At 35.1% G+C, this 8,933-nt stretch overlaps 1 pseudogene; it reads left to right on the forward strand.

The window, feature by feature from the left end:
• The first annotated feature begins 3,549 nt into the window (after positions 1-3,549).
• LOC128044089 (uncharacterized) lies at positions 3,550-3,704 on the forward strand (annotated as a pseudogene).
• Positions 3,705-8,933: the final 5,229 nt, after the last annotated feature.

Below are 8,933 nucleotides of genomic sequence, written 5' to 3' on the forward strand. Positions count from 1 at the left end.
CATGCACTATTAATAATGTGTGTGTGTGTGTGTGTGTGTGTGTGTGTGTGTGCTAAGTCACTTCAGTTAAGCCTCAATTAAAAAAAAAAAAGTACTTAGTATCTCATTAATATGACAAAAGAGTCATGTAAAGCTTAGCTTACAGACAGTAAAAATAGATAAATGGAAAGAATACATCCCGGTTAAAAGGGGAATGATTTCAAATACTTTGTAAAGTATTTGTCAAAAATTAAATGTGTCTGGAATGAAACTGTTTTTTAGCTAAATATTTGTGTATTGCCATGAAGTTATTCCATTTTGTATACATTTTGGAAGTATTTGAATTGTGTGTTAAATTCAGGTGGTTGTTTAGCCATAAGTCGTGTCTGACTGTTTTGAGACCCCCACCCGCCAGGCTCCTCTGTCCATGGAATTCTCCACGCAAAAATACTGAAGTGGGTTGTCCTTTCCTCCTCCAGGGGATCTTCCTGGCCCAGGGACTGAACATGGGTCTCCTGCATTGCAGGCAGTTTCCTTACCACTGAACCACCAGGGAAGCCCTAAATTCAGGTTAATTATGTGTTAATCACATTATTGTCAGCAAGAGATTTGAGGAGGACCCTGGAAGAAGGCAAATGTTACATTTGCATCACACAGTGTTCATGTTTTCTCTTTTTATCACTTATAGATAGGTTTCAAAACAAGTGCAAAATCACTGAAATGATTCAGAAATATACATGATTGGCAAGAAAACACTGAGTATATGAAAATTAAAATAGACCTAGAGATTGTTGCCTTTTCTGACAAATTTGCATGCTACTAATTCAATACTTAAGATGGATGATAGGACAGATTTTAAGAGTTTAAAGGCATTATTGGTTATTTACTGTAAGAATTTGGATTTTCTTTGTATAAAGCAAATTCTGAAATTATCTCCTCTGAAATCAAAGTTCCCTACAATTTATAATATTAGGAAAATGAGTTGTTTTTAGCTAGCATCTTTTCCCTCATATTTTATTTTATATTTCACCCAGTTTCACTGTCTGGATGGTGATCATCTATGTAATATATGTTAGGAATTTTCACTTGAAGGACCATGTATCTTTAAATGTCTTCTCTTTATTCGTCCTAGTTCTAACACATGTAATTTCCCCTTTAATTTGACATCATTTAACGGCACATTACACGTCAATGATGTGATCTGTGAATATTTACAATGTTCATGTCATTTTTATTTTCTAATCCAATTTAAGTAGCTCTGCTTTTTATGACATCATGAATTCTTCAGTCTTTTTGGTCTTTTTGGGACTAATTATTCCATTAGTTCCTTTGAACTAGCTCTGTGTTGTCAGTCATTTCTTCTCTTTTGATCATAAGACCTTTGCTGCCCTCCTTTGCATGTACAATCAGTTGTAGGTCTATGCAACCAAGCTAAGGAGCAAGTACTAAGTTCTTCTCCTTGCAGACTGCTGTTCCCAATTATTTCTGTCCAGAATGCACTTTGCAGGTAAATCTTCCTACTATAAAACCATGGCTTCTGATGTTCTTACCTGCTGAAAAATAAACTTGGATATATTTTAAAATATTTTTATAATAATAGTAAATATTTTATATAAAGTACTTTCACTTAAGACAAAGGTTTAAAGAAAATGAGTTAAAAAAAAAACCAGAAGAAAAGCAGACTGAATTTCAATTGCTGCAATATTACATGACACATAGTCTATGTTTATTGTTCAAAGCTGCTTTTGGCAGAATTACAAAATGTCCTAGATTCAACTTTTGGAAAAAAATGTAGTCTTTCTTAATACTTCCCATATCCATTTGCTTGTTAACTTATATAAAAGTTTATAGGTGTGATTACTTTTAAGCAGCATCAAGGCAAAATATAATTTAGAGTGATTTGAGCATGACTTTGTCTTTAACTCACTTGTTTACTAGGAAATTTAACATTGCCTCTGCAATGCTAAGGAGCTCTGCTGTCTGTTGCTGCCCTCTGTAGTGATGACAAAGAGAGCACAAGATCAGTTCATGGTAGAATCTGACTAAAAATTTTCTCTAGAATGCAATTGCTGCCTAGTTGAGATTCACATATTTTCGAAAATAAAAAGCCAATGCATGTATTTTTTTCATTTGAAGTGTTCTTCAGCAAGCACTAGACACTAAGAGCATAACCTGACTGCTTTTTAAAGTATCATTCTTAAATATTGCAGTGTGATTCATTTAGTCTGATTGAAAGTACCACTAAGAATACTTACATATATACTAAAATGGTAAAATAATATATTTAAAAAGTAGATTTATGACTTAAGATTTCAGATCGGATGGCAACAACTAAGAATGGTCCAGAATTTCTGCCATTATCAGCCAATTTTATATTAATCCATTTAATTCTCCCTGAGACTGTTACCTTATGGATCAAATGGGATCATTGTAGAGCTAAATTCATACAAAGAATGTAGTTGGTACTCGTCCCTGGTGTCTCAGACCATAAAGATTCTTCTTTCAGGACAGGAGACCCAGTTTTGATCCCTGGGTTAGGAAGATCCCCTGGAGGAGGGCAAAGCAACCCACTCAAGTATTCTTGCCTGGAGAATTCCATGGATAGAAGAGCCTAGTGGGCTACAGTACATGGCGTTGCACAGAGTCAGACACGACTAAGAAACTTTCACAAGATCTATCTAAATAATAAGCATGCTTGTTTCCTTAGCTAGGTTTAGTCTGATTTAACAATGAAGCAAGCTGCCTAGGTGGTGCTAGTGGTAAAGAACCCGCGAGCCAACGCAAGAGATGTGAGAGACGAGGGTTTGATCCCTGGATGGGGAAGGTCCCCTGAAGGAGGACATGGCAACACACTCCAGTATTCTTGCCTGGAGAATTCCATGGACAGAGGAGCCTGGCGGGCTACAGTCCATAGCGTTCACAGAGTTGGACACGACTGAAACAACTTAGCACGCACACGCACAACTGTGAAATAGTTAAAATTTGTCCTTCCCTTCTCATTCCACTCTAAGACACTGCTCCCATTGCCCTTTCCTCTGGGAATAGGGGAAGAGAGGACTAGTCCAAGGGACAGACAGTTGCTGAGTTAAGGAGGAACTTACTAGGGCCTGAGTCATGTCTAGGAAGAGACAACAGAAATATGTGCTCTTGAAAAGAAGACTGGCTGAAGCTAAACAGGGCTTTCGGGCCTAGCTAAGTGGCCTGCGGCTCATGGCAAAGGGTTCTCGGCAGAAAATCTCAGAGTCAAGCTGTACTGTAAAAATAAGGCCATCTTTGCTAGGGTTAGGGTGTGGCCAGAGTATGACTACCCTTGAAAGAACTGCTAATTTCATGTGATGGCTCTTTAAAATTCTTCTATATTATAAAGTCTTTTATATTATAAATTATTTTATAGTATAAAGATGTGAGTTTGTGTACTAGTTCTGCCATTTACTGGCTGCCTGCTTATCCTAGAGCCAGATTCTATTTCTCTGAGTCTCAGCTTCCTCCTTTGTAAAGCTGGGGTTACTTGTGAAACAATATTGCTAACACTCCTGATCTAATGCATGTTATTAAAAATAGTAGATATTTATACTTACCTGGTAGGGGAGGTACCATGACCATGAAGATGGTTTTCCCCGTTAGGTTCATCCATTTCACACCATTGTGCTGATCCCTGCAATTTCCCCAAATGTGGGAAGCCCAACTGCATAATTCATGGTAGTGGAGGCTGGTATTTGCACTAAAAATAGCATTTAATAAAAGTTAATTCATTTTAAATCTGGTCAGGATAATAGCAGGAACTGGGTAGGTCAACCAGCAAGTAACATCAGTGAGTTTATTTAAGAAGGACCAAAAGAGACCATGAAACTTTTCTGAATTTCTGGAATTATATGGCCTATGTGATTGCCTGATATATGTATTTCCATAGAAGAGAATTCTAGAACTGACTGGAAGACATTCTTATATATCTGGTGGTTTTGAATCACAAATGTGCTACTTCCTAGATCCATGACACTGGGCAAAATTCTATGCCTTTCTGTGCTTTACTTTTCTCTATTTTCAATGGGACAAATTATAGATCTCACAACACCATGTTGTGAGGAGTACGCAAGTTAATTCATGTGAAGCATCTATCTATATTTGTAGGCTTACAGGGAAACAAAATAATACAATATAAATCCAAGGTTTAGAGACAGTTACAGTGTGGCTCAGATGGTAGAGAATATGCCTGCTATGCAGGAGTCCGGGGTTTGAAACCTGGGTGAGGAAGATCCTCTGGAGAAGGGAATGGCAAATCACTCCAATACTCTTGCCTGGGAAATCCCATGGACAGAGGAGCCTGGTGGTCTGTAGCCCACGGGGTCACAAAGAGCTGGACACAACTTAGTGATTAAACAACAACACAGTGACAAAACAATAAGTAGGTTTTAGAATAGCTGTCCAGTTAGACGTTTTTCTTTGAATGATTATAATAAGGGTATTTATTATGCAAAGTCCATAGCATGGCTATTTTATTTAGAAACCTCTGAAACGTTTTAAGAAAAAAATTGAGCTGTAGACTTTGAGCATCTCTAACAGCTTAATGTTGCTCTTGGCTGTAAGGGTCTTATTCAAAACATTGAGCAGTTTGATGGCAAGCATCTCCGTTTTCTAGGTGCATTTAATAATATATGTGTTTCAAAGTCCTGTGCTTATTACATTATTGGTGACTGGATACTTGTAAAAAGTTAAGGTGGTTGTTGGTAGTCGGCCTCCTTGGTGATGCCCCCTATTTTTTAATGCCTACTTTTGTAGAGTACAATTTAATCAATGTTTTAACTGTGAGTCAAAAGTACATATTTTATGAATTCTCCTTAAAGGTTTATGATTTTTTCTTTTACTACTAATATACAAAATGACCATTTTATGTCTCTAATGATTGTGTCTCAATAGCCCAATACAATTACTAATAGAGAACTACATGGTCTGAAATGAGCTCTAATATAATTATTTCTATCCCTGGGTTGTGGATAATTCAATCTTCAGCTCTGATGTACTCAGTTAAACATGGTGGATTTACATATCTACAGTCTTAGGTATGTATCTAAAGAGGTCAACTAGTATCATGAATAATCATTTCATTTTGGTATTTATCTAGTCAAAATCAGGTTTCTGAAAGCCTTATATGATTTTTCTCAGGTGCTCAATATTAATGAAGGAGAGGAAATTTATATGAAATGCTTAAGCTTACAGACATTTGAAACAGTCTGCCAAAAGTATAAATGGAATTTCAAAGTTTGTATTTTAATTTTTTTCCAAGTGAATTTACAAAGCACTATTTTCAAAACATTCTCACCAGCAACACGTTTGTTCTTTACTGTACTGAAATTTGTGCTGTATTATAGATTTTTAGTAAATATAATAATGAATATCATATAAATGATTGAAATAGAATAATGGTGACATGCTTTGACCTTGTTTAAAGAGTTAGTCTGAAGTTCCAGTTCACATAGCCTTTTACTCCTTTTTATATTACTCTGTAATTTCAAGAATTTAGAACAATAAACTAACTCTGCTGCTAAAGAAAAATTTGAGAGTAATTGCTATGATTACACATTTGCTTAACACCAAGGTTGCTAAGCCCCAAGAGCTAAAGGAAACATTGAATCATGAAGACTATTCATTGAGCTTTTGCTATCCAAGAGAATCTATTTTGTAAATATAGCACAAAATACTTATAAGTTCAACTGACTTAGAATATTTTTTTCCATTCTTTGCTATGTTACCTGAAGTGTCTATAATTAGAAATATTCCTCTGGGTTTGGGCATTATCACAATTGTTACCCAGAAAGTTAAACTGTTACTACACATTAGCCTACAAACACATATGATCTGATCAAATATGTAGCTCAAACAGTGTTCTGAAGAAAAAAAATAATATATTGGAATAGGAAAATCCTAGTTCATGGATTATTCTGAATAGGGCAACTTTGAGTGGCATAAAGGATAGAGAGTTTAGCCCTGATATAAAACAACAACAATATAGTTGTTATCTATTGATAACAATAGATTATTGTTATCTATTGATAACAATGTTATTAACAGTGTTATCTTCATGTTGATGTTTGGCAGAAACCATCTCAATTCTATGAAGCAATTCTCCCTCAATTTAAAAAATAAATTAAAAGGCATTATTATCATTCTAATTGGTTCACCAGGGAGCCCAAGTAGTCATTCCTTATGAAAAAAAATCAATGGAGATATTACTTACATTAAAATGAAAAATATGTGAGTTCTTTGAATTTGATGAATGATTTACCAAATATTTAATACATATTTTTTGGCATTGTCTATTTACTATGAAGTTTACTTCTAGGATTGGTGTAGTGGTGAGATAGCTCCAAAATATGGCTTCTGGTCCTTAAAACATTTCTCAGTTTAAAGGAAGATACAGTTTTTACATAAATAACAGTGGACAGTAAATGATATAAGAAGCTGAAGTTCTTGAGTAAGAAGGTTAAGGCCACATTTCAAATTGGAATACTGGAAAACTAACTGCAATGTAGCCTTTCCAACTGTTTTCCAGAAAGTACAATGGAAATGTATAAGAAGGGACCACTTTTAAAATCAACAAAACAGATATAAAACATTTACTCTTATTACAAAAATCCACACTGTAAATAACTGCATAGACATTAATACTTGTCCTTCCTTGAAGACATACATATTTTTTCCCTCAGTATGGGATCGTTCTAAAAGAACCGTTTTGTAATCTACATTTTAATTTAATGTATTGTGAACTCCTTCCCATGGTAATACAATTCCATGTATAGTACTTGAATCTTCATCATTTTATTCATCTAATAAAAAAATTGCTCATGGAGAATTCACTATGTTCTTAGCATAGTCATGGTTGGGGGATACAATGTTATATATCAAAGGCATGTGTTATTGATGGCATCCAATCATAGTAGAATTTTGATGTTAAACGACAAATGGCATAAAAGACAAGGGAAAAGTAAAATTTTTTTTATCTCCTCTATTAGTCATTGTTGAGAATGTTAACTAATTATTTGAATAATAGACATGTTCTTTGAGCTACGTGATCAAGGTACTGATAATTTTGTTCTGCTGTTCTGCTTCCAAACAGACATAGGTTCAAGTTCTGGCTCCATCACCTTAATGCTGGGCAATTGGTCCTCTTAATTACTGAGAAATGATTGAAAACTTTCTATTGATTACTGGTCTGGAAGTTCAAAGAGTAGGTAAAGAAAAGTTTGCTTTTCTGTCTCCACATGATTCTGATCATCTGAAACAGGAAAGCATAAATTAAAATTCTGGTGGAACTTATCGATAGCTATATCTAATTTTGTTTTACTTGAAAACATCTATTCTTTATTTACTTTAAATATTTTTAAAATGGAGTATCATTGTTTACAATGTTGTGATAGTTTCTGCTATACAACAGCATGAGCCAGCTGTATGTACACGTATATACCCTCCCTTTTGAACCTCCTTCCCAACTCCCTCACTCCATCCCATCCATCTAGGTCACTAGACAGCACCAAGCTGAGTTCCCTGCACCTGACAGCAGATTCCCACTAGCTATTTATTTTATAGATGGCAGTGTAGATATGTCAATCCTAATCTCCCAGTTCGTCTGACCCTCCTCTTCCCCCTCTGTTTCCACATGTCCCGTCTCTAAGTCTGTGTCTTTCTATTCCTACCTTGCAAATAGGTTCATCTGTATCATTTTTCTAGATTCCATATATACATTTTAATGTATGATATTCAGACAGTGATTTCTTCATAAAGTATATTTTCAATGCAAGAGTTTTATAATTATTTGGCTGTCATCCATTCATTCACCTGTCCATCTAACTATCTATCCTTTACCTATCATCTAACATAAATATAAGAGCAAGTATGTATTAAAATGTGTGAGTACATATGTTTTCATATGCTTATGTGTGTACCTAGTGCCACTTGTTTCTGATTTTTTTTCCTGTATAAATCTTGTTCCCTTTCTTGTAACTTTTCCTCTACCTAACCAAATACTAACAACCAGAAAGCTCTTTAAGTGGAAGAGGGAATGCTCTCCAGTTATGTAGGATTGGTCCATATGTATAAAAAAACTAAAGGGAAATAGAGAGCTCTTCACTTAAAATTAGTGTTCAAAACAGAGAGTAATTAGGTTTAGAAGAAAACTCAGTTAAAGTTGTTATGTGACTACACTATTAGAATTAAGAGGTAACTGAGATTTCCCAAGTGATAACAGATAATTTGCCATTTAGCCTATAATGAGGTTTGAAAAAAAGATACTCAACAAGATATCAGCAGTAACTAGAAATGCATTTCTTAGAAGGTCCACCCAGTGTGCAGTTACTCCTTTATCCTTACAAAAGAGAAAAATTGTCGAATGCAATGTACTTTCAGCAATCATCAGTAGTGCCCCCTCAAAGAGTTCTATTGACCCTAACCATCTCTACTGACTATTTCCTCCCCTCTGGTTTCTCCTAGTTTTCTGCTGAGCTAGTCTATTATAAACCATCTGGGTCAGATGTGGTAGGATAGTACTGAAAAATAAAAATCATCACCTTCAGTGTTGTAGTAATTACACTTTTACTTGAAATATTCAGAGAAACATGATGCAATCTTTAAATGCAGATGCAAATCATGTGCAAATTATATGCTAATACATGAGTGTCCCACCTAACTATTACATATAACTGAATGCAGCCCTTGGGAAAATCTTATTGGAGATCATTGGTCTAATGAAAATTGCTGCTGCACGCTAATTATAGTGACATGTGTGCTGCTGTATTGCCCCTTAGCGGTGAGGGGGATGACAGAGGTTAGTTGAAGTTGGATGACTGACTGATAGAATTATGTCTGTTATCATGGGAGTAAATAGCAAAATATCTTTATTCTTTAAAATGCAGTTTTATGACTTTACACCTAAATTAAAATGCAGCATTGGTTTACTATATTGA

Source organism: Budorcas taxicolor, chromosome 2 (genome assembly GCF_023091745.1).
Source record: "Budorcas taxicolor isolate Tak-1 chromosome 2, Takin1.1, whole genome shotgun sequence".
NCBI classification, from domain to species: Eukaryota; Metazoa; Chordata; class Mammalia; order Artiodactyla; family Bovidae; genus Budorcas; species Budorcas taxicolor.